Raw genomic sequence first — 27,795 nt, forward strand, 5'->3', positions numbered from 1 at the left:
CTGGGTCATTGCATGAGTACATGGGTAGTGACTGGATGATTAGAGTGCTGCAAGGACAGAGCATGGTGATTTTATAACTGCTTGGGTTTTGGCAGAGTGATTGGATAAGTTCATGATGCTGGATGGGTGATTGGACGAGTACATGGGTAGTGACAGAAGTAGTGCTGAAGTGCATGGGTACTACCTGGGAAAGTGGAAGAGTGAATCAGTAGTGCATAGGTGGTTAGACGTCTGCATGGGTGGTGCTCAGGAGATTCTATCAGTGCATGTGTTAGTGCCTGGGACATTGCATAAGTTGATGGGTAATGACTTGATGATTAGAGTGCTGCAAGGAGAGTGCATGGTGAATTTATAAGTGCATGGGTTTTTACGGAGTGATTGGATAAGTACATTGAACTGGCTAGGTGTTTGAAGGAGTGCATGGGTAGTGACAAGGAGATGGCAGGACTGCCTCAGTAGTGCTCAGAGAATTTGTAGCAGTGCATGTGTTAGTGCCTGGGACATTGCATAAGTACATGAGTACTGACTGGATGATTAGACTACTGCAAGGAGAGTGCATGGTGTATTTATAAGTGCTTGGGTTTTGGTGGAGTGATTGGATAAGTACATGGTGCTGGCTGGGTGATTGGAGCAGTGCATGGGTAGTGACAAGGAGATGGCTGGACTGCATCAGTAGTGCTCAGGGGATTGTAGCAGAACATGTGTTAGTGCCTGGGTCACTGTATGAGTACATGGGTACTGACTGGATGATTAGAGTACTGCAAGGAGAGTGCATGGTCAATTTATAAGTGCTTGGCTTTTTTCGGAGTGACTGGATAAGGACATTGAACTGGCTGGGTGATTGGAAGAGTGGATGGGTAGTGACAAGGAGATGGCTGGACGGCATCAGTAGTGCTCAGGGGATTGTAGCAGTGCATGTGTTAGTGCCTGGGTCATTGCATGAGTACATGGGTACTGACTGGATGATTAGAGTACTGCAAAAAGTCCAACTATACTGGCCACTATTAACATATGTCCTCAGAGATGACGTTGAACCTGTTCACCACAACACACATGAAACCTTGGATTGCACTCCTAAACCTACTTCAGCAATCATGTAAACATTGCTCTTTTTTAATACTTACTTTCTTCTATAATGTATAATGATGCACCAATTGTAAATAGAGGTTTTAAGATACCTTGCCTCTGCTGTACATCAAATTGTTGTATTTCTGTTGTGCATATCATAGATTCTGTAAGCATGCAAGTGAGGCAAGAATCACATCTTGTGGTACTTTGAAATTTGGGACCGCGTAGGAGGAAGGGCCCTACCCCTGTCTATCCCGGTATTAGCGAACCGCGAATGGTCAATGCGGTATGCACAAGTGCTTTGTGTAACGTTTCATTGATAAATGCACTATGTATACGTTATTATACATTGACTTCGTGGGTTCCATCTTAGAGCGGTGGCCATCTTATGGTTGCCCTCACATAGGCTACCTATTACGAGCAAATACGGGCCTTTAGAGCACATGTGCCTTCCTTTGACTTCTCTGTGACCTGGGCAGCTTGGCTCCGCTGCCCCAGGTCAGTCCGGTGCCACGAGCTCCCCGTCCTACGGCCACCTGTGATTAGCATCAGGGCTTGACACACCATAAAGCCTTTTCATCCCACACGAGCCTCCAGCTAATCTCTTTCACACCTGACTGTTCCTGCTTTATGGCTTGTTTTCCAAACAGGAGATGCTCGTGTTTATTGGGGCCTGTTGATATCTGATGTGGGATCTGAGCCTTGCTGGGTAAATAATTGTGGGCTGGCTTAACTGGAATGTGGGATGGTCATCATGACTCTGCCTTTTCGTTTGTAATGTATACATTTATATGGCCATATCATAAAACAAGGAATGTATGCCTGAAGCAGGATATTTTGTAGAAGCCCGTTTCTGTAATTTTAAGCAGTCTCCTGAGAACATACACGCTGTTGTACTTCTAGGATGCCTGTAATTGATCTGCAGCCAATAAACTGATCTTTGACTTCACCCAGAAGACTCTGTGTTTCTGTAGGTCTGAAACAGGAAGAACCCGAAGTCATAGGGTGTGTTCCCCTGCACCGCTGGGCTTAAAATTCCCAGTACTTCAATCTACTAGGGCTTCTTAGAGACCTCATAGACATGCATTCATGTGGCCCAGCTACTTACCAGACCACAAAAGACACCCATCCATGACACTAAAAATGGCCAAGAAGAAGGAGATAGATAGGGAAAGATGGAAGAGATAAAGAAGAAGCAAAATATAGGAGAGGCTGAGGGCAGGGATAAACACAAGAGAAAGAGAGAACAATAGAGAGGCAAAGTCAAAAAACAAGAGGGAGAGATGAGAAAATAGAGAGACTAGGAGAGTGAGAGAAAAAGATATAAAGACAGAGAAAGACAGAAAGATGAAGAGGTATGGAAACAGGGGAGAGAGAAGAAGCATGGAAGGCAGAAAGAAGATGAGGTGGAGAGAAACATCAGAAGAGACATGGAACAGCAGAGCCAGAAAAAACAGGAAGACGAAGTGAGATAGAGAAAGTGAGAGAGTGAAAGGAAGAGGCAAAGAAAGGTGGACAGAGATGAAGATCACGAGAGACAGACAAAGGTAGTGTAAGATACGGGGGGAAGGAGAAATATGGGAGACCTAATGGTCAGACAGAGATGACAAGAAAAAGAAAGAAGGCTGATAAAGACGGGCCGAAGACATAAGTGAGAGGCAAAGAGAGAAAGAATGTGAGACCTGCAGAGATAGAAAGTGAGAGAGGGAGAGTCAAAGGCATAGACAAAGGAGGGTAGAGAGAGATAACAATGGAGAGATTGAGGAAGAAACAAGAAGAGACATCTGTTTCTATTTTATCGCGTTATTCTACTATCTATAATCCATCTATCTATATTTATTTGTTAATATATGACCAGCGGTGGCTCCACCGCTATGGCGGAGGAGCATCGCCCAACTGCCTGGCTCAGAGACAGCAGAGGAAAAATAAAACTAAGTTTTATCATCGTTTTATTTTCCATTTACCGGCTCTAAGCCAGCGCGTGCTGGGAAGGGTGGGACCGAGGCATGGGAGGGGACGGAGGAGTGCTATGTGCACTTCTAAGTTCTCATGTGTGTTTGGCTGGCCGTTTCTGGTCAGCCAAACACACATGCATTTTGGTTTCTCCAACCTGGCTGCATTGAACAGCCGAGCTGGAGAAACCCAAGAGACTCTCTGTCCTGGGCGAAGCGTCTTTTCAGCCCCCTCCGACCCATCCCTGCGCTGCTCTCATAGCATAAGAGCAGCCGGGGATTACACATGGAGTCTGTCCCAGGGGCTGCTGGGATCAGGAAGTAAGAAAAGAAGGGGATCCTGATATGCGAACCTGGGGTGGATGAATATTTTAGAAAACAACGGTTCGGAATTGGCCAACACAGTCCATGGTAGGTAGTCTCTGTTAAGGTGACAAAATACCACAGTTGTTGTACTTGGAGAGATAAGTAATATGCACATGGACACGAAGATCAGATTAATGTGAGTTATTTTTTAATGTGAGTTATTTATTTTTAGACAGATTTGTCAGAAAATCAGGTGCTCACTAACCCTGGTAACTGATAGCACTGAGTGCTTGTCTGATCTGAGCAATAATTGCAAACAGTGTCTTACACAGTGCAAGTTTTGATATACTAATTATTTCTGTCTTTATATGCTAAAATGCATATAGACATTTCTCAAAAGTGAAAATGATATATTAGCAAGCAGTGAGAGAGGTGATGATTTTGGGATCCTCCCTAAGCTAGGGGGAGAACCATGCAGATGCCTTGAAAACAAAAAGCACATCTTCATGAACGATTCGGTGGTGGTCCCATCCTCTTAGGACCATCCCAAGCACAGTTATTGGCTAAAATACAATCCCAACCAAAGGCCCTGCAAAGCATTATGGGATGAGATTAGCAGTGGGCAGTGAATATTATAGTATCCAATATCAAAATAATTCTACAAAGAGCTGCAGTTCAACTAGTCCTTACTAGATGTCCCTCACCAGTCAAATGCAAAAGCATTGAAATTATTATTACATCAAGCTGCAGTTCCACTCGTCATTACTTGATGTCCCTCACGAGCCAAGTGACAAAAAGAGTGACGTGAAAAAGTGACAGATGACTTTAAAACATGATAACATATAGGGGAACTCCTCAAAAATTGTATACAGAGTGTAAGGAGTTCTTGTTGTAGGGAGTCAACGGCGAAAATCATTTTCAGGACATATAAGTAGTGAGCAAGCTGAATCTAAAAAGATATACATATGTTATAGTAGGGTCCCTGGTTATTCAATTATATATACTAATTGCATTAAAATGAGTGAATAATGGCGCTCCCAGTGAAGAGTAAAAGGCGGTGGAGCCTCTTAAGGTATGTGTTCCATCAATTAATCCGGTCTAAAACAGGAGGGAAACATATTTCAACTATACCGGAATCGAGCGTAAACAATTAATCAATGAACACAACATAGCAGCTGATGTATCATGAGTAGGACGTGAGGAGGCATCCAAGTGAAAAACAGTTGTGCGCGCAAGTAACCAATAACAAAAACAGTTGAACATTTGCCTCTTGTATGTTTTTTCACTTAATCTTCTGGTACATTCTTTTCTGCAACTTTTTAGCGCGCATAATTGACTCACTTTATTCACTCATTTGCATTGGCAATATCTTTGGTGGCGCATGTTTTTGTTATTGGTTACTTGCGCGTACAACTGTTTTTCACCTAGAGGCCTCCTCACACCCAACTCATGATACATCAGCTGCTATGTTGTTTTAATTAGTTAATTGTTTACACTCGATTCCGGTGCAGTTGAAATAATGTTTTCCTCCTGTTTTAGACGGGATTAATTGATTACATAGATAGCACACATAGAAGTTACAAAACAGCATTTTTATTTTAACAAATGATTGTTTATGTGCAGGAAGGGGGCCCTTCCTGTACATACACAATCATTAGCCTTTTGCTGTTTTCATGTGTGCTGCACAACGCAAAAATGAAACATTTCTCCTTGTTGCGCCAGTATAAGACCAGGTGTTCCCTGGTCTTAATTCTGGCGCTGCCACCTATTTAAGCCTCCCTTGTAAATAGGGAGCAGCATCAGAATCAACGGGTGTTGCAGTGGAACGCCCACAGCAACACCCATTGCCCTCCCCTTTCACACTAGGTATAGCATGAAAGGGGGGCGTATTGACAAGGCAGCGTTGAGCCACATTAAGTGGCTTAAAGCTACCTTGTAAATAAGGCAAAGCCCCTATCGCCACAGAAACGTCATAAAAAGTGACGTTCCCGTGGCGATAGGGGCTTGTAAATATGCCCCTCAATGTCTAATAATGGAGATGGTGGTACGGGTGCAGGGGAAGATGAGCTGGATAATGCTCTTAACATCACAGAAAATTGCAGACATGCAGCTACCTTGAAATTGTTACAACATGGCCTCTCAGCAAGGGGTGGCGGTGTTAACTTTGTGATTGAGGCGCACGAGGCATTCAGAACAGAGGTATTCTATTCTTGGGACCTGCATACCCACACACAAATCTGTTTCATGAATACATTGAAGATGAAGTACCAGAAGAATACTTCCCATACGAGGACATCGAGGTCCCGTTTACGTACCAGGAACATAAACACTGATTTAAAGGTGCCCCCCCACACACAACAGCAGATGTGAGACTCGATCGGCTCAGCATAGTATAAGTGACCAGGCCGGTCCTAGCTACATACACACCACATCCTGACAGTGATACATTGCAGGTACCAGAACTACGTACACTATACAGAGGCATAGTCAAACTATACAGAAACCTCACTCAGTTTGAAATGCGAACACTTACACTGCAACCTGCGTGGGCTGCTCCACCTCAAACAACTACACCTACAATCAGCCCACACACGCTGAATGTAATTATGTGGAAAATTCCCACTAAGCGCGAGCAAATCCCGTTCTGGATTGCATAGAAAATAGCACAGCTGGAGGCAGTGTTCCCCCATTGGGCCCACAGGAAAAACCCAATGTTAACTATTTTCTTGCTGATAGGGATAGCTCCCCTAATAGAGGACTGTACCAATTGGGATGCAATCTTCGCTGCCGTGTATATCAGAATCCATGGCACCCCTTCAATAACAGTTATTCCTGATGTACTGAAACAAATATAGAATGAGTACGGGGCAGAACCTGCCCAGACTTGGGGGTGGAACTGATGGGCAACTTTGCCCAGGTATCAGCAAATATGCTGAGTAATATAAAGGGGGAGGCTGCAGCGGTGGGTATACGCCAACACCTGAGTGAGATTTCTTCTGTTAACCAGGAGCCAGACCAGGGAAACAACAAATGGCGGGTAGTTCTGAAAAGGATTACTCAAAGCAAGTACTCGATTCTTCTAAAAAAAAGTTGGATAATAAAAATAATAGAACGAATAATTCATGAGCAAGGGGTGGGTCTTCTCAACAGGAGCCCTCTGAAAAGAGGTACAACCTTAGAAATTGTGATAACATTAGGAAACCTGACAGGTTTCAGGATACTGATACACGTTCCTTTCATTCCTTTCATAGTTCATCAAAGCACTTGGAGAGGGAAGGATGGTCAGAACACAAATCAGAAGAGCGAGCCAAGCCAAAAAGAGAGACACATCGCAATTACGATTACATATTCAAGCAAGAAGAAAAACCCAAAGCTAAACTGCAATTTAAAAAGAAGAAAGCAGCTGGCTTAAAAATTCAAATTGCCCAGGTTACTGAGGACTCTGCTTCTGAACGGGGAGTGGACTCTGATGATGCTAGATAGCACAGCAGAAGTAACAATAGCTCACTGGATCCTTATGGATTTTCTGGTGACAGCAGCATTGTACACCCACCCTTAATGAACACATCACGGTGGAGACACCGGATACAAGTGTTAGCGTCCCACCTTGTTTGCACAAAATTACACTCCAAATGGAGGAGGACATTCTAAGGAAAGTAAAAGGTCTCTTTTAGGAGAACCTGACATAACGATATGATATCCTTTTGGCTGAAAGAGATTGGCCACCTGACTTTGTCATGGATTGCCCAAAGGGAGAAGATGTAATTTTACCTGCTTTCTCCGACCTCGTTTCAGAGTCATTAAAACATTCTTATGCGCAGGAGTGGGCGCTAGAGCTAGCTCCCGCACTTTACTGCAATCATGTAGGGTGGGATGCTGAGTCACCTCACCATTGAATCCCGTTAAAATCTACTCCGACTCCACAGAGGCAGTACCCAATAAAACATGATGCTAAGAAACAGGTCAGGGAGATCTTAATTCAACTTGAATACCAGGGTGTGATTGAAACTTGCACATCTTCCATGAACAATTCTTGGTTTCCTGTAATGAAACATGACAAATCATACCATTTAGTTTTGGACAATAGGCATTTAAACACATGCACACAAATATTTGCAGTACAAAATGCACACAGAACAACCTTGTGCAGAAGAAATACAAAACAACACTAGATATCTCAAATGGATTCTTCTGCCAAAAATAGCCCCAGAAAACAGATATTTGACAGCATTCTCGGCACTGGGTACTCACTCCAATTTTTCAGACTGCCCCAAGGGTATAAGAACAGCCCTAGGTTGTTCTCGGCAAGAGTATCAGAGTTACTTCAAACCTGTGACGAGGAGGCATAGTCTTATTTAGATGATATTTAGCTGACGGATGATGAATTACTGGAACACTTGAGCAGAGTGAACAACATAATTATGGGGTTCGCCATTTTGGGCCACAATTTAATTTCAAGAAATCAAAGGTTGCCCACCTCAATGTCCTATTTCTGGGTTATGAGCTATCAATTGAAAGAAAAAGCCTGCCAGCTATTTTTTTCAGAAAAATGTGCGCTACTCCAGTCTCCGAAAACTAATAAGGGGTTACAATCCATTTTACGATTCCTAAAATTTGACAAAACATACATTTTGGATTACGCAGAAAGGGTTAAACCTTTCTATGACTTAACCAGACCTGATTTTTCAGTTCACCATTGGACTAACTGTGGCCATGAAGCAATTAGCAGAGATTGCAGAATTTTGCTAACTACACATTCCATTTAAAACACGAAGTTAGCTACTGCACCCACAACCCTTTGATAAAACAACTTTTTCTTTACATGCTAAAAAGCTTATAACCAATTCACAAAAGTGAGCTTTGTAAAATATCAGGCAATGAGAGAGGTGATGATTTTGGGGTCCCCCTAACCTGGGGGGAGGAACAAGTAGATGCCTTAAACACAAATGGCATATCTTGCTGAACGATTCAGTGGTGGTCCCATCCTCCTAAGACCACCCCAAGCCAATTTATGAGCATAAATACAATGCCAACCAAAGGCCTGGCAAAGCATTATGGGGTGAGATTCTAGAGAGCAGCGAATATTATAGTATTAGCTCTCAGCTGAGCAGGAGAGCCCCTGCTGCTTGAGGAATGTTTTGATATTGAATACTATAATATTCAGTGCACTCTAGAATGTCATCCCATAATGCTTTGCAGGGCATTTGGTTGGGATTGTATTTTTGCCCATAACTGTGCTTGGGGTGGTCCTAGGAGGATGGGACCACCACTGAATCGTTCAGCATGATGTGCTCTTTGTGTTCAAGGCGTCTTCTTGGTTCTCTCCCTAGGTTAGGGAGGACCCCAAAATCATCACCTCTCTCCCTGCGTGCTGTATTTTCATTTTTGAGAGATTACTATATACATTTTAACATGTAAAAATAGAGCTACATGTTGTTGGGATGAGACAGACTGGAGTTGCGGAGCGGAGTTTTTGTTCAGTTCCATGAAGTGGTACTCCGCCAACTACACTCACTCTTACAATGGACACAGGAACTCACAGAATTTCTCCATTCTGTACAAGCTGATATAATAGCTTCCAAACATTTACACACACACGTGTGAACACTACCAATTTGGTGATCTGTTTAGTTACGGGTTAATTCGATACACCAACATCTCTTTCAACGAAGGTGAAACAGTACCAGTTGAAGACAAATCTCACTTGTACACAAACGCTGAAATGCGTTTTACAGCCACAGAAAAATACTGGCATCAGTACAGACTTCTGTAGTGAGAGAAAGAGCACTAGCACAGAGGAAACACATCATTGTCGTGACTCCGGTACCAACCTTAGAGGTCGTTACAAAAGCCAGCGTTCAAAACGCAAAAGTACTGCATCCACGATGGATACAATGGGCTAATTCTCTCACTGCAACAAATGTATATTACAGATATGATCCTACACTGAAAACACAAGCATTTCTGCAGTTCGAACAAGAATACCCTCCTCCGAATTAAATCTTTCCTGTCGACTAGTATGAATACATCATTTACACTGCTGGTTCTGCCCAGTCTCCCTTAGTAAGTAAACAGCAATACAGCGTAGTACGGGACGTCTGCAGGACGGCAAGTTCTGTCCTAGCAATACACAGACGCAGTCTCTAAGAGATTGCAGGGCACAGCTGGAAGAACTGAAAGCCCTAATATTGGCACTACAAAATACGGATTGAGAATTGTGTGCAATTTGTTTTATTGTGTCCAGTCTTACAATGAATATCTACATTATTGGGGCCAGAATGGGTTTAGAGATTCCAACGGTTGCACAATCAAGCACAAGCTGCAAGGGGAACAGGTGACAAAGCTGAAAGAACGCTTGCCACGGACTCTTGTAATGCACACATTGAATCATCAGCGTGTTGGCGTGCACATTGAAGGGAATTCACTAGCTGATGAAGCCGCCAAGACGACAGTGCGAACTGCTACCATTGCTGCAATCACTCATTCTAGCATGAGGATAGACCCTTCCGTATGCTCAAATTTAAGGAGTGGGGGATAGAGTAATATCGAACATGGATAGCAGATTAGGATTAATTCGAGCTGCACACAAGGGTCTGGATTCAGCACACACAGGGTTCGCTGCAATGATTTCACTATTGAAGGAGTGTTATTGTTGCCCAGGTCTTTCAAAACAGACCAAGGGTTATGTCCCAAAGTGTGACATCTGTCAGCAGATGAAAGGTTACACGTAGCACACCCACCACAAACACGTTTACTGATTTCAGATAGACCCCTTGCATGTGTCTATTTGGACCACTGCAGCCCCTTACAATCTGACGGGGCTTGCAAGTATATCTTGGTGGTAGTGGATTCCTGCTCTAGATTTCTGTGGGTTTGGTCTCAGCGCTCGGCTGATGCCCGAACTGTTATAAAGGACTTGCGAGTCTTCATCGGGACATATGCAATTGGCACATTGCCTTCTGACCGTGGCCCTGCGTTTAGTTCAAGGGCTTACAAAGAAGCCATGGGAAGTTTGCATGTGGCCTTGCAGTACTCCTCCCCATATCATCCCAAGGGAAATTTGATTGTGGAGAGGAAGAACCGGGATTTAAAGCAATCCTTGACAGCAAGAGTATTAGGCGCAGGTGGCAGGTGGGTCAATCACCCATATGGGGTCCAGAGGGCACTAAACAACATGCCAAGAAAATCCCTGGGGGGGCCGTACTCCATATGAAGTCTTGTTTGGGAAAAGAATGTGGGTACCTGACCTCGATTGTGGCAGCACAGTGACCGATGAAAAACCATTTGACATCAATGATCGTTTGGCTGTTTTACAGGAACTCAATGAATTCCAGGAATTACAAAGCAACGTCTAAGTAAAACGCACCTTCACTGGGGAAGTGAAAGCTGTTCCAGCAAGACCTGCCAGGGTCCCAGAAGTCAGGGACCTAGTCAGAGAAAATATTGTGAACAAAAAAGAATTTGGGCTATCTTACTGGCTGTCAAAGGCACAAGAACAGTACTTCTTCCAACTCTTGCCGGCAAAACAAAAAAGAGATTTGTCTTAATTGTTCTGATCAAACCACACTTTGTGGCAGATTCTCAATGGTAGGCTGTGTAAGCTCTTGGGTAGCTGCTGATCTCCTCTTGCTACTGTACAGGAAGTACAGATGGAAAGATTAATAACCTTTGAAAACTCCACTCCATGAAGTGAAGGAATTACCAACAGCAAAATGCAGATAATACCAGTTGAAATTGAACAACACCAAAGTTCAAATGAAAGACAGATCTCAATTCGGTCTAACACCGACATCTATGTGAATATTCCACAAAAACCTGCTGAGCTACCAAAGATAGATCGGACTGCATCTGGCTACTTCATCGACTCTGATGACTTTTCATCGGAACCAAGTGAACCCAAGTTACCGCCCCCTGTTCCACAGAAATCATTTTTTCGAGATTTCTACCTTTGGCTTAAAAAGACTTACCTTGTTTCCCCCTAGCTACAGGATTGGATTGCACTAGGTCGACTGTTCCTGATCCTTTGGATTGGTGTAATGACATACTTTAGATCTCCCCTGGACCGAGGAATGTACCGTCACTTTCCCAGGGCAAGAATATCAGTTCCAAACTTATGGAATAAAACATATACACAGCACTTCCTAAGGTGGGCAAACTTTCATCACTCCCCCAAAGGCAAGGCAAGAAAACAATATATACACAGACTTTGCACATCACTTGCTCAGGAGTAGCACCAGCTTCCTATAACACAATAACCTGCTAGAAGGGAATTCACCCATCCTTCTACAACAGAATACTTGGCCAAGAAGAGTCCACACCTCCTGCTACAAGGAAAAGACGAATTGGTATATCTGGGATGTATTTATTTGTAAATAGCACCACACAGTAACTCAATCAAGACAAATATATATATGTAGAAATATATATGTATGGATATAAGAATCAGAAAATAAGAAGGAAAGGAAAGAATTCAGAAAAGAATCAAGAGACAGTTAGTAGCAGAGACACCTCACCTAATGCTACATCATTTCACCCCGCTTTGCTCAAGGGGAGTCCATTGCTTGAACCGGGTGAAAGCTCAGAGGTGACTCCACTTTTTCCATGACAGCACGTCTGCTTCAAGGATGAACTTCCACCAGGCCTGTGTAGACTCCCCTTTTTAATACACATTCAAAACACAGCGAAGCTTCTAGCAAACTCCGCCCCCTAGTTCTCATGAGAGCCCGTACCAGCTTGCTTCAAGGTCACAGCAAAGGGTTGATCAGGCCCTCGCTATGGCTACGAGTCAAACCATGTACATTCCTCTGATAAGAACCAGTTCTCTCTAGTCAGTAAAAACAGGAGGAAAGCAAAACATGCCCTCTTCTTCGTGAAGGCACAGAAAGTTAGTTAAGCCATGCACACGAAGGCCCAAAGCGGGATGGAATCAGAAAAGCAAGGCACCTATAATTCTCATCCACACAACTTACAAGCACCACTGTGCACACAGAAAAGTTTGAAGCAAGGTAAAGTCAGAAGGCAGAATGACATTAGACCACGTCAAAGCCAATAGGTCAAAGTCATAATTCACCTAACCCAAATAACATTATACACTTAATCCCTCAGTATACAACATTGAGCACATGTGTGCACCACCACCCACAAGACTGCACCTCAACATCCCACACCTTCTATTCTTGGAAAGACTATTCCACTAAAAGACAGAAGAAAAGCAGGCATATGCAAACCCATCCTACATTAAGGCTAAGGTAACATAACACACTTAAGTCAGTACAGAATGGTGGTGGTTGAGGGTCATCATAGGGTGTCAGACCACAAAAGTGGCTGATCCACCACAATTGGTATAGTGACTGTCTTTTTCTTGCTCCTCCTTTGACACTACCTTCCTGAACACTCTGCAGTACAGCCTGTGAACTTGGTCTACAGATTTGGAGGTCTGCCCTCACTCATGCATAATCTGCCATGCCTTCAGAACACAGAATTAGTCCACTGAAGTTTATGTCGGTCAGCCAAACACGACGTTGTTCTCCTAGTTTGTATTTGCCCCGAACTTTTAAAGGACAGGAGACAGCTTCTGAGAGTGTCTTTTAATCAACATGGCATGTATTCCTGTGGAAAAGCAATCCTTTATTGTTTTAACCCTACGGACACGATTCGCAAAATACAATTTTATAGAAGTATTTAAGGGTTGATCCAAAACTAAAGAGGCTGTGATGATCCAGCGTTTAAGGTTGGGTAGAGGAGTTGGCCTAACGGCTAGGATGCTCAACCTCGGACCTGGGGAACTGGGTTCGAGTTTCGGTAGTGACCCTGAACTTCCTGTGATTCTGGCCAAATCACTTAGGGGCATATTATCAAGGACGGCGTTAAAAATTATCGCCGGTTTAGCGGCAGAAAACTGCCACTGAAGCGGCGATAATGGGCTTGATAATATGCCCTTGAGAATTCCAATTGAAGCTCATGTTGACACCAGAACATGGACTTCTATGGGAATTCTCAAGGGCATATTATCAAGCCCATTATCGCTGCTTTAGCTGCAGTTTTCTGCCGCTAAACCGGTGATAATGTTAACGCCGTGCTTGATAATATGCCCCTAAATCTCCCGTGCCTAACAAAACAAGCATTGGCATAGCTAATAGGTCTCGCCTTTGGGACCTTATAAGTGTTTAGCCATGCAACGGTTGATGTTGTTGCACCAAGGATATTGTGCTGCATAACTAAATACTTATAAGGTCCTAAAAGCGAGACCTATTGGCTATGTCAATGCTTGTTATTTTTATATTCCTGCCCAGGCTGCAGTGTTTTAGCAACACTGACCAGGGCTCGCATATAGGCAGAGAACATCTCAACCCTGCCCTTCAGTTTGATATGAAAAGAAACCCGTTGTTTGGGTGCAGTGAGCGCCTCCCACCTCTGAGCCCTTATCACTGCCCCTTTGAGGCACCCCTGGTCAGTCCCGGCTGCCCCCTCACTTGTGCCAGACCTCCCTCGTCATTAGATGGAGGGGCTTGAGAGCGCGCCCCCTGAGACACACGGCCAGTTGCCGGTCATTAACACAGCCCTGTTCGTGAACGCCCTTCTGCTAGCATGTATGTGTGAGCTGCAGGACACTTGTGGGAATAGCGCGTCCGCTCATCCTTTTATCCTTCCACTCTGGGGTGGATAAAAGGAGTGTGCAGAATTTTCAGAGGAAGTGATATAGTTGATTGGATCAGATGGAATAAACGTTACAATCCTACAGCCTCCTCTTGTACGCGCCGTGTGATATTGGGCTAGTTGCATTACTTTGTAGCGTTTGTTTGGTCTCTCCAAAAATACTTGTGTGCAGGCCGACATCCGCAGACATCAGACCGGTTCTCAGCACCGCTCCCTCAGATGCATCCTTTCTGTTCTTTTCCTTCCCCGTTTTAATCTGCCCATGTGATGAGCCCCAGCTGGCACTCTGTGTGATCTTTGGAACGCTAAGGGGCAGATTTATGTTCCCTGGCGCATCCCTGCAAATCAGCATGGATGCGCCAGGGAAGATGCGTCATGAAAGTTTGCCCTTGTGCCACTGCAGATGCGCCGCATTTACAATGCGGTACATCATGGCGCAAGGACAAGCAGATACGTGACGCATCTGCCGGCGTAAGGTTGGCGCAGTGCTGAAGTTGCGTTGCAAGCGCGATGCAACTCCAGCACTGTTCCAACCTACCCTATCCCTAACATGGTGCGTCAAGCCTTACGCCTGCTTCAAGCAGGCGCAGGGTTTTGACGCATCAGCGTTGGGAAAGTGACTCAGTGAAATCGTCACTTTTCAGGGGCGTTCCTGCGACGGAACGCCCCCCCCTGTGTCGGAACGCCCACGTGAAACCTGACGCAGGTTTCACGTGGCGCAGGGCTTTACACCGTGACGCATCTCCATAGATGCGTCACGATGTAAATGGGGCGCAACATGGCGCAGGGTTTACGCCGCCGCTGCGTCACAAAAGTGACGCAACGGCGGCGTAAAAGGGGCGCAAGTCCCTCATAGATCTGCCCCATAGTGCTTAGAAGAGAATACCTTAGTTAATGAGCATATGCTCATTCTCTACGTCATCAGGCAAATGCACTTTTCCGTTCTCCCGCTTGCGAGGTCACCATTATTAGGAATCAACCCTGCCCTTGTTTTCTATTTGTTCCCTCAACAGAGACATGCTCTTGACACAGTGCTGCGCTAGCGAATATTCATTCCGTCTCACCTACGAGACAATGCCCGCCCGAGCTGTCTCTTGGGAGACCTACAGTGGTCTCTCCGAGACCGTACAGGCACTTAGAGCCTGCCAAGTGCTCACCATTGGGTGACTGTCTTGTCAATGATACATTCTAATGCAAATTATATACCCCACACGGTGGTATTGTTGTGTAGCCATGACTACATTTTACCACAGGTAAGCATCGATGCAAGATATATCCCAATTCTTTAGAAAATGCATGATTCTTATTAAAGAAATGAATAATCGTATAACCAACTGTATTCGAATGCTATTGGCTAATAAAAATAACAAGCATTGGCATAGCCAATAGGTTTCGCCTTTGGGACCTTATACGTGTTTTGCCAGAGCTATTGGTTTTGTCAATGTGTTTAAGCTATGTTGTAGAGCAGTGTGGCTGCTCTGCAGCATGTTGAAAAGTTATAATAAAGTGTTGTAACCATTTTTGTTACCTTATATATAACCAAGTAAACATTATGTACACACGAACGATCCTATTAAAAACAAAAAGGAACATATACAATGTCTTCCAGTTTGTCTATCCTGGTGCTGAGGTATTGCTGTGTTGATGCTGAATTATACTGACATGGTGCTGAGGTGGTGGTGTGCTTGTGCAGAGGTGGTGCTGAGTGATGCTGAGTTGGTGTTGCGCTAATGCTGAAGTGATGCTGCATTAGGGCTGAGGTGGTTCTGTACTGATGCCGTGATGGGGCTGCGCTGGTTCTGAGTTAGTGCTTTGCTGGTGGTGGTGCACTGATGCAAATGTGATGCTGTGCTGATACGGAGGTGGGGCTGTGGTGTTGTTGAGTAATTCTGAGGAGATTCTGCGCTGGTGCTGATGTGGTGCTGAGTGATGCTGTGGCGGCAGTGAGTGATGCTGTGCTGGTGATACTCTGATGCCGAGGTAGTGCTGCACTGGTAGTGAGGTGGTGCTGCATTGGTGCTGTGCTGGTGCTGTGCTGGTGCTCAGATCATGCTGAGTTAAACTGAAGTAGTGCTAAGGTGGTGGTGTGCTTGTGCGGAGGTGGTGCTCAGGTAGTGCTGTGTGATACTGAGGTATTGTTCAATGATGCTGAGGTGGTGCTGAGTGATGCTTTGGTGGTGCTTTGGTAATGCTGTGATGGTACTGAGGTGGTGCCGAGTCATGCTGAGGTGGTACTGTGGTGGTGTTGAGTGATGTTGAGGAGACGGTGGAGCTGAGTGATGCTGTGCTGAGGTGGTGATGCTGCACTAATGTTGAGGTTGTGCTGTGTTAGTATTCAGGTGGTGCTGCAATAGTGTTGCGCTGAGGTAGTGCTGCACTGGTGCTGAGGTGGTGCTGCGCTGGGGCTGAATAATGTTGAGGCGGTGTGCTGATGATTGTGGTAGTGCTCAAGTGCTGCTGAGTGATGCACTTGGCGCTGCGCTGGTGCTGAAGTGGTGCTGCGCTGATGCTGACATGGTTCTAAGGTAGTGCTGCACTGACGCATTGGTGTTGCGGTCGTGCTCAGGTGGTGCTAAAGTAGTGCTGTCCTGGTGCCGAGTGTTACTGAGGTGGTACTGTGCTGGGGTTGTGATGCGCTGGGGCTGAATGATGCTGAGGTGGTGCTGTGGTTGTGATGGTGCTCAGGTGCTGCTGAGTGAAGCTCAGGTGGTGCTGCGGTGGTGCTGCTGTAGTGGTGATGATTGACGCTGACCCGTGCTGAAGTGGTGCTGTGCAGATGCTGGGGAGGTGCTGCAATAGTGTTGCACTGATGCTGAGGTGATGCTGTGATGCTAAAATGGTGCTGTGCTGATGCTGTGGTGCTGTGCTAGTGCTAAGTGATGCTGAGTCATGCTGAGGTGGTAGTGCTGTGCTGGTCTGTTACATTTATTTTCTGAAATTCCGCCTGCTTACAGTGCTTAAACCCTCTGAAGAGGATAAAGTGCAACACGTTGGCAGTCAAAACAATGAAATAAACATACGTATTAATCAACTTAACCCCTTAAGTGCCCATGACGAGATAGTCTCGTCATGGAGCGCGGTTGCGCTGTGCCCATGACGAGACTATCTCGTCATGAACCCCGCCCGCTAATGAAACGCCCTGCACAGGGCGTGGAAAGGGCGGGGCACTGAAGAGGTTAAACACAACACCATCATTAATTTATAGTAAATACAATTTAAGGGGCATATCAACAAGGGCTTTATCTCTGCTTTTTTGGCTTTAAAAGCCATAAAAGCAGAGATAAAACTAGCACCCTATCAACAACAGGGTGCTAACATGCAAATTTACATGTTAGCACCCTTTTACTCTACGCTTCCCCTTGCATCTCTAATGAGATGCAAAGGGGGCGTTCCAGAGTAAAATAATAGGAGAAATGTCGCTAAGCGACATTTCTCCTATTATCAAGAATATCGCTAACCCTGTTAGAGACAAACAAAGCAGCGCTAATCGCAGTTAACGCTGCTTTTTTACGTCTGGTATTTTTCTGACTTAGCCATGATATCCTATGGAAGGAGGATATCATGGCTAAGTTTGTCTGTCCCTATCAACAAGCTAAGGTGAGATTATCGCTGGGTTTCCAGCGATAATCTCACGTTAGCCACTTAGCGTTAGGATTTTTATCGCTATTGAGATAAGCGTTGCTAATAGTACGCTATCTCAGCGCTAAAGGGTGGGCGTAGTTCGCGAAGTAGCACTTCGCGAAGCTACGCAAAGTGAAGTTCGCACTACGCGAGCTACGCGTAGCACTTCGCGAACTGCGAAGTAACATGTTCGCACTGTGCAAGATGTTGTTTTCAATGATTGCACAGTGCGGACAAGCAACCGGCACTGTGCAATCATTGAAAATGGCATCTTGCACAGTGCGAGCTGTAGTTTTCTGCTGCTCGAGTAGATTTTTACTCGAGCTGCAGCTTTCTCAACGCGAACTGGTAGTTTCTCATCGCGAGCGGTCGCGAGCATACGCGACCCCTCGCAATGAGAAACCTTACCTTCTCGCGTTGGGAATCTCGCCGGGAGGTTTATTTTCCATGCTCGCGATCGCGAACAAGGAAAAAGTCTCGCCAGGATGTCATTTTGCTTGCTCGCGGTCGCGAGCAAGCAAAAAATGACCGCAGCACTACGCAACACTACGCTACGCGTGTTCGCACTGTGCTACGTGCAGTTCGCGTAGTGCGAAGTAGCGCGAACTTCGCAAACTACGCGAGCGTAGCGTAGTGCTTCGCCCAGGCCTACTGCTAGCCGTCGATAATTATCCTAGCGCTAAGAGCGCTTAGCGATAATTATCGCCGGTTGTTCTTGATATGCCCCTTAGAGCTTAAAATAACTACGGGGGAGCGTAGCGAAGAGAAAGAGCTGCAACAAAGAAGGCTTTTAAACACTGAGGGGCATATTAACAAGGAACATGGAAAATTAACGCTAAGGGCGCTTAGCGTTAATTTTTTTAACGCCCGCTATCGCTGGATAATATCGCCTGGTTATCGCGTTATTAACAACGCTAACCGCCTAGGCGATAAAAAATCCAGCGATAGCAGTATTATGGGAGGTTATCGCTGGTAATGCAGCGATAAAACTACAAGGATGGGGATATCCTTGTTGATAACCCATGGTGGATTTAGCCATGTAATCCACCTCCCATTGGATTACATGACTAAATCTGAAAACTAGCAGACGTAAAAAAACAGCGTTAACCGTGGTTAGCGCTGCTTTTTTTGTCTCTAACAGGGTTAGTGTGAAGCTTGATAATAGGAGAAATGCCGCTTAGCGACATTTCTCCTATTATTTTGCTCTGGAACGCCCACTTTGCATCTCATTAGAGATGCAAAGGGAAGCGTAGTGAATAAAGGTGCTAACATGCGATTTTGCATGTTAGCACCCTGTTGTTGATAGGGCGATATTTTTATCTCCGCTTCTTTGGCTTTTAAAGTAAAAAAAGCGGAGATAAAGCCCTTGTTAATATGCCCCAATCACATAAAGAGAAGTTTCCCATTCAAAGTCAACAGCACTATAACATTCTGTGCGGTTCAACAGTAATAGTATTGAATAACAGCCTAGGAAAACAAATACAAATGTGTACTTTTGAGTTCTGGTTACATTGGGGCATATTAACAAGCCAGGCGATAAAATTATCGCCGCTTTAGCGGCAGAAAACTGCTGCTAAAACGGCGATAATGGGCTTGATAATATGTTCTATGGAATTCCAATTGAAGCCCATGTTAGATGTGAAGGACGTCTAACATGGGCTTCAATTGGAATTCCAATTCCTTGTTAATATGCCCCCAAGATACCAACATGGAGTGTATGCAGAACACAGAGCTGGCTGGAGGGGTTAGTCTGCCTCAGCTCTCACGCTCTGTTTATCTCCCACAAAGCAGATTTATGAGGGAGGTAATAAACAGCAAGGGGCAGATTTATGTTCCCTGGCGCATCCCTGCAAATCAGCATGGATGCGCCAGGGAAGATGCGTCACGCAAGTTTGCCCTTGCGCCACCGCGGATGCACCGCATTTACAATGCGGTGCATCGTGGCGCAAGGACAAGCATATACGTGACGCATCTGCCGGCGTAAGGTTGGCGCAGTGCTGAAGTAGCGTCGCAAGCGCGACGCAACTCCAGCACTGTTCCAACCTACCCTATCCCTAACATGGTGCGTCAAGCCTTACGCCTGCTTCAAGCAGGCGCAGGGTTTTGACGCATCAGCGTTGGGAAAGTGACTCAGTGAAATCTCATAGATTTCACTGAGTCACTTTTCAGGGGCGCTCCTGCAACGGAACGCCCCCCCTGAGTAGAAACGCCCACGTGAAACCTGACGCAGGTTTCATGTGGCGCAGGGCTTTACACCATGACGCATCTCCATAGATGCGTCACGATGTAAATGGGGCGCAACATGGCGCAGGGTTTACGCCGCCGCTGAGTCACAAAAGTGACGCAACGGCAATGCCGGAACTACTTACATTGTGAACAAATGACGTCCGTGGAAAGATTAAACAACGGGAGACAGGCATTAGACTGAAATCACGGATGGTCCTTGTAAGTAGCTGACAGGTGTTTCATTTTAAATTAACTTATTTTAAGCAAAATAATTTGAAAACAGTGCAGATGTCTACCCCATTGACAGTATTATTCAGCACTTCACATTCGATTAATCATTCGACATGGACAAGCGGGAGCGGCAGGGAGTGCGTGCTGCAAAGTCACCTCTGTTGTTTTGCTTGCCTGATGCATGAGAGAAATCGGGGAATTTACAATTTGGACTGTTGGACTGCATGAGGAGGGGGAGGGGCTAAAGTCACCATAGACAACGGGGGACTCCAACATAAATGGGAATGCAGCGATCAGGGAGAGGATGTCTAACAAAACACAAACACAACTCTGTGCGGTGGCAGTCATGCTGATTATAATATGAATATCCTCCTTGGAAAATGCAAGGGCAGCATCTGTGAAGCGAGCGCCGTGATGAATTGGAGTTGTGTGCGCGTGCGCGCGCGAAAGTGAAAGAGATCAGCAACAGCGCGCGTTGCAGCACTTGAAAAACCCGCTTACTAAACGTCTCGCTAAACCAGCGCATGCGCTGGCTCTATCGAGACCTAAAAACTAGTGTTTCTTCCTTGCCCGGAAGCACGTGACCGCCGCTGTATTAACTTGGCCCTTCTCGCCCAGCATAAAGTCGCATCTAAAAAACAATCACACTCTCAGCGGAACATACGTGTAGAGACTGCTTGTAAAAATAATTGGTGCGTCTTTTTATTGTGCACACCCCGGCTATATTTTAAAACTGGTCACCTGGAGAGCATTATCCGGCTTAATCTGCGTTTAAACCGTGGGGGTCTGTAATCAACTCTCGAAAACAAGAGACAGCACTGCGCAACTTTACGGTATATCACGTATTCATTATCAGAGTCTCACTAGGAGGCACTTGAAACTCCGAGACATCTGAGGGTGACATAACATCACAAAGACACTCGGGAATTGTGAGGGCCGTCCTGACAGAACTGCTTCTTTGAGAGCATCAAGATATGAGGATCTTATCATTAAAGATCTCCGGCATTTTCAAGACAAAGAACGATTTGGATGTATTTTTTCGTTTTATGCTGAAAACAGAATGAACTTAAAACCATCCATCGATCAGGAATGCTACCACATCCGCTCCAATCTGATTGATAGCTCTGTTGGGCAATCCACATGTGAAATGTGACCCGTTTATTTTTTTACTTTTGGTATCATTTATTGATTACCAACACAGAGATGTGGACATTTAAAGTTTCATTTTAATTTGCTTTTCTTCTGCATCATTCTTCGTCCCGTTTGAGCTAGAAATCTAGGGGCATATTTACAAGGAGGCGATATTAAATTATCGCCGCTTTAGCAGCTGTTTTCGGCCGAAAAGCGGCGATAATTTTATCGCCTAATTAGCAAGGTCACGCTAACGCGTGAAACCTTGCTTTAGCGTGGGGATTCCTAACGCCCAGCTTTGCATTTCTAATGAGATGCAAAGTGGGCGTTCCTGACCTGACATGACAGGAGAAATGTCGCTAAGCGACATTTCTCCTATCATCAAGCCCCACGCTATGAAGCATAGCGGCAGGAAAAGTAGCTATAACCCCTGTTATCGCTACTTTCCTTACGCCTGCTTCAGGACTGACTTAGCCATGATATCCTATGGAAGGTGGATATCATGGCTAAGTTTGTGAGTCCCTATCAACAAGGTAACGTGAGATTATCGCTGGGTTGCCATCGATAATCTCACGTTGGGCAGTTAGCGTGAGGATTTTTATCGCTGAGGAGATTAGCGTTGCTAATAGCACACTATCTCAGCGATTAAAATCCACGTTACCCGGCGATAATTAACCTCACGCTAGGAGCGCTGAGCTATAATTATCGCCGGTTGTTGCTGATATGCCCCCTAGTTTGTGTAGAAATATGTGGATTGTGAACATAATGGTGATTTGTGTGGTAAATGTGGCAAATCAATAATCATGCAAACTACACTGCAGTACTGTACTGGTGCAGTGTTCCTCCCAGGCGCGAAAAATACAGGTGCATGTTAATGTATTAATTTGCATGCCTTTTTGCAATGCAATAGATCTCGCATTATAGAAAATTTGACCTATTGGTATTGTAAATGACAATCCCTTTTATTAATGCAGGGTTTTCAAACATAATTAAAAGGCATTGTCATTTACAATAACTATAAATCGCGCAAATGCGAGATCAATAGCATTGTAAACATTTGTTTGTTTAAATCCAATGACAACTATGATCATGCCAGAGCTCTCAGGATAACTTTGACACATTACTTCAGACCTCATGTTTAATTGAGACCTATCAACAACTAGATTATTTGCAGTATATTGTTGACATACGCACTACAAGGTTATAATGATGCAATGTTAAGCCCCTTCCTAGTGGGGCGATGAATATCATATGAAAATTACAGTCACTTTCCAAATTTTATTCAGGATTTGCTTTCTTAGCAAAACAGAAACACATTGGAACGTGTTTCTCATTTTTAGTACTAAAAAATACTATTTTACACGAGACAATGAAACGGAAGTGATTGTGACGTTGTAGTGGCATCTGGGTATGCAAATTATCCCCCAAAAAACATCAACAACAAAAAACCAGCTTGTATCATTCAGGCAGAATTCCCTCTAGTGACAGAGGATGGTACTGCACCTGAAGCTTCCTGGACAGTTCAATCCCCCCTCCCTCGCGCGCTCTCATTCTTTTTAGCAGACATCCACGCAAACAAAAAACAAGCATTTGCAATGCAATCGGTTTCGCAATTGCGATATTTTGAGCTATTGGCTTAATGAATGAATGAATGAATGAATGAATGAATGAATGAATGAATGAATGAATGAATGAAATTATATTTATATAGCGCGTAGCTACCCGGAGGCCTCCTAGCGCTTGCGGACATGGAGAGCACAGAAGGAAGGATTATCACTGAAAAGCTGAGAGGAACAGGTGGGTCTTGAGGTGTTTACGAAAGACCGATATGTTAGGTTCACTACGGAGCGCGTGTGGGAGGGTATTCCAGAGGTTGGCGGCGTTCAGGGTGAAGGAGCGGCCGCCCCATCTAGATCTACGGACTTTCAAAGGCATGGCAAGGAAGGCGGCACTAGAACGGAGAGTTCTGGAAGGTTGATAGGGAACAACAAGGGATTGAATAATGTCGGCCCCGTATTTCCAGAAAGCTTTATGAGTCAGACACATAGCTTTAAACTGGATCCTGGCTCGAATGGGCAGCCAGTGTAGATTTTTTAAAGCAGGCTTGGCTGACTGTCTGCGGGGAATCTGTAATAGGTGACGTGCTGCACAGTTTTGGATAACCTGGAGCCTATTTAAGGTGGACTGAGGGGCGCCCAGGTAAAGTGCATTCCCGTAGTCCAGGCGGGATAGAATCAGGGCTTGAACTATGATTCTCCTAGCTTGAAAAGGGAGCAAGGGGAGGATTTTCCTGAGCATATGTAGTAGACCAAAACATGTAGCCGAGAGCTTAGTAGTATGATGATTAAAACTGAGGGAGCTGTCAAGCCATATGCCGAGACTTTTGATCTGTTGTTTTGGCGTGGGCATAGGTCCAAGACAGGATGGCCAGACAAAAGAGGAGGAGGGCGTGGGGGATTTCCCTAGGAACATAAGTTCGGTCTTCTCCCCATTTAGTTTGAGGTGGGAGCTGCTCATCCAATGGGCGACTGCCTCAAGGCAGAGTCCTAGAGCGCCAGACGAGCCCTCAGGGTGGTTCAATGACACCACCAGTTGGGTATCGTCTGCGTAGGTGATTATTTTGATGCCGAAGGGATGCACTATCTCGGCTAGTGGGGCCATGTAGGAATTAAAGAGGGTGGGACTCAAAGAGGATCCCTGCGGGACCCCGCAGTTAAGAGGCCACTGATTGAACATGGATGTCCCCTTAAAAACTTGGTAGAAACGATCCTTAAGGAAGGATTGAATCCAGGTGAGCGCCATCTTTCCTATCCCCATATTAATCAACCGTTCAAGTAAGATGTTGTGGTTGACAGTGTCGAAGGCGGCACTGAGGTCAAGTAAAATGACAGCTGCAGCACCGCCCTGGTCTAGCAGTCTTCTGGCTTCTTCCGTAACAGCAAGCAGTGCCGTCTCGGTACCTAACTGGGGACGGAAACCTGTTTGGGAGGAATGAAGTAAATTGTTGGATTCAAAGTAATTGACCAAAATGGCATTAATGTGACGTTCAACCAGTTTACTCAGCCATGGGAGGAGGGAGATGGGGCGGTAGTTTGCCAAATTTGAGCGGTCCAGATTCGTTTTTTTTAACTTAGCTCTAACCTGGGCACATTTCCAGGCCTGGGGAACTATGCCGGAGGTAATGGAGGAGTTGAGTATATCAATGATGACTGGGCCTATAGTTTGAAAGACCAGTGAAAGGTGTTGGGGGGAGCAGGATCAGTAGGGGAGCCAGACGTTACCTTAGAGAGAAGGTAGTCCAGAACTTTCTCCTCTAGCAAGGGGAAATCTTCTAGAGAGTGCGTCGTATTTGATCTGGGACTGGAGTAGGAGGGGTTAGGCGCATAAGGGGAAAAAGACTGACATATTAGCTGAATTTTCTGGTGGAAGTATTCAGCCAATTCGTTGCAGTGTTGAGAGGCATCCTCCGACTTGGGAGGCTCCTGGGGAGGGGAGGACAGGGATTTGGCTATTCGGAATATTTCTTCCGGGGAAGAAGCGGCGGCCGTGATCTTGTCCTCATAAAAATGAATTTTGGCTGATTTAATTTCAGCTTTGTAGGATCTTAAAGCTTCTTTGTACTCAGATTTCCTACATTCCTCGTAATTCAGTCTCCATTTTCTTTCTAGTTGTCTGCAGGTTTGTTTAATTTTCCTTAAATAGGGGGTGTACCAAGGGGCCGATTTCTCCCTACATTTCTTATGGGCCGGAAGTTTAGGCAGGAGTGTATCCAACGAGTTACGGATCCAGGCGTTGAAATTGTTATTGGCCAGATCTGGGTTAGGGTTATAGGGAGGTCTGAGGGAGGCGAGAGTATCCGACCAAATACTGGCGGAGATGTTCGACCATTTTCTGTCCAGGGTGACTGTAGACAGCAAAACGGGATTAGGGGAACTAGTCTCCCAGGTCATGGGAACTAATAGATGATCAGTCCAAGGGAGAGGGATAGGCGCGGCCACTGATAGTTCTTGCGCATTACTAAAGACAGGATCAAGTAGGTGGCCTTTGTCGTGGGTGGGAGAGAAGCCCATTTGCATGATTTGAAGGGCAGAGAGGCATGTGGACAGCTCCTTGGCGGAAGCATTAGCGGGGTCATCCAAATGGATGTTAAGGTCATCGAGCATCGTGAAATTAGCAAGGGTTACAGCACGCTCGGCCACGAATGAAGGAAGGGAGTTAAGAAATTGGCCTATGGGTCCGGGAGGACGATAAATTAAAAGACCAGAGAGGGTACAGGTGGGTGAGAGTTCCAGGGCGAACTGCATACCTTCGCAGTCGGGGGGGCTCTCTGAGGATGAGCCGCAGCTAATAGATGTTTTGTATATTATTGCTAGACCTCCGCCTCTAGAGTTCTTACGGTCAGCTCTATGTATGAGATAACCGGGGGGTAGAGTCTGGACAATATCTGGGTCGGAGTTGTTATGTAGCCAGGTTTCGGTTAAAAATAGGACGTCAGGCTGACGATCTTCTAGTAGAAGGCGGAGTTCTGTGGAGTGTCTGGGGAGGGAGCGGCAGTTTAGTAAGAGCAGCTTCAGGGGTAGGGCGGGTGTGTAGGACTCCTTGACACTTGGTAGTAGTTTAAAGCAACAGGAAGGGCCGTCAGCGAGCTCTCTCATGGGATTTATGGAGTGAGCGCACTGTGTGGCAGTAGTACCCTGTAGGGCTTTAAGAGATTGGGCGCTGTAGCGAATAGCGGTGTGGGAACTGCCAGGGGTTGTGGCCCTAGGTCCCGGCCCGTCGCGGACGGAAGCAGACGGGCTCGCCTTTGGCGCGCCTTTGGCGCACCCGCTGCGCGATCGAAAGTGCATCTGAATATATACAGCGTCAGCGAGGAAGAACTAGAGCACTGAACAACCCGGAAATGCAGTGCCCAGGAAGTGACTCCAGCCAGCCCTCCGCTCAACGGCACTTGCCGAGTCGGACCGGGGCTTAAGGAGTACTCCAGCGGGAATAGCAGGTAAATGTGCAAATAGCAAGTGATTTTTAAAGTGGCAGCGTAATGGGGCAGCATTAAAATCAGTAGCAACACAAGTGAAAATAGATTTTTTTTTTAAAGATAAAAGGTGAGCACTCTGACACTCAGCTAGAGGCAGTACCTCGTGAATCAGACTCTGCGCGCGTGCCTTTTATGATATTAAAAGTCATTGTCATTTACAATACAATAGGTCAAAGTTTGGCAAAAGCGAGATCTATTGTTAGCAGAGCGCGGTGTCCCTGATGCGCGCGCTGCGCTCAGATATCTCACCATTTACAATGCTAATAGCTCAAACCCTTGTAATTGCAAAACCTTTTGTATTGCAAATGCTTGTTTGTATAAGTCAAGCGAAAGCTGAGGACAGACACAGGCCTCATTTTGCTTTCAGAAAATTATCTTCTTTTACATCAGTTCAGATCTCGAAAGAGATCTTCCAAAAATTTCGTTAAATGCCGTTTATCGTTGACAATGTAAGTACAACGATGCAGGGCAGGTGAACGCAGTGTTATAAATATGAGTTGAAAGCCACTGCCTACTGGTACGATGAATATCATATGAAAGTTACAGTCACTTTACAAATCTTATTCAGGATTTGCTAGTTTAGCAAAACAGAAACACATTTGAACATATTTCTCATTTGTAGTACTAAAAAATTACCCGTGACAATAAAACGGAAGTGAGTGTGGGGTTGTAGTGGCTTCTGGGTATGTAAATAATCCCCCCCTTCATTACAAAACAACCAGCTTGTCTCTTTCAGGCAGACTTCCCTCTAGTGACAGAGGATGGTACTGCACCTGAAGCTTCATGGACAGGTCAATCCCCCTCCCTCGCGCGCTTTCTCATTCTCTTTCACACACGCATGCACACAAAAAACAAGCATCGGACTCACAATTGCGAGATTTTGAGCTATTGGCTTCGTAAATGACAATGCCTTTTATAATATTAAAAGTCATTGTCATTTACAATACAATAGGTCAAAGTTTGGCAAAAGCGAGGCCTATTGTATTGCAGAGCGCGGTGTCCCTGAGGCGCGCGCTGCGCTCGGATATTAAAGTTTTATTTAAAAGGGAACGAAGATGTAATGTTGCTCAATAATCACAGGAGGCACGTTGTTGGGTTACCGCTATATTTATTTAGCATTCTAATGAGCATGTACCGAGGAGCGTCGGCCGGCACTCTCTCACTCTGGCTGCCCGGCGCGCTAATGCTGCGCGCGCACCCCGGCGCCAACATGGCCGCCTGCGTCACGTCAACGTGACGTGATAACAACTAGACCGCTACATATCTCCCCCTTTTACCAAACCAAAAATCAGTCACTTACAGTTCGCAGGTTAGTTCAAAGTCTTGGAACCTGGAAGGCCTTACAACTTGTCTTCCACTCCTGGTCACCTTACCAATGTTCCCTCGAGCCCCTTGGCTCTGCGTTTCCTCGATTTCTGTTCCTCCACTCATCGCTCCTTCGCTGTTCATATTGCCTCTCGGCCTGTCCATCTCTACCACTGGGGCCTCACCCCTTAACACACCTTCTTGCTCCTCTCCTGCACCTGCTTCTTCCATTTGTTCACTTCCACCTTTCTTGTTCTCTTCATC

General features: G+C 45.5%; 1 protein-coding gene across 1 annotated transcript in view; it reads right to left on the reverse strand.

Annotated features, from left to right (window-relative positions):
- LOC146835316 (uncharacterized) overlaps nt 1–27,795 on the reverse strand; it is a 133,664-nt gene that overhangs the window by 62,810 nt on the left and 43,059 nt on the right. The window lies entirely within an intron of this gene.

The sequence above is a fragment of the Triturus cristatus genome, chromosome 4_2 (assembly GCF_964204655.1).
Source record: "Triturus cristatus chromosome 4_2, aTriCri1.1, whole genome shotgun sequence".
Taxonomy (NCBI): Eukaryota; Metazoa; Chordata; class Amphibia; order Caudata; family Salamandridae; genus Triturus; species Triturus cristatus.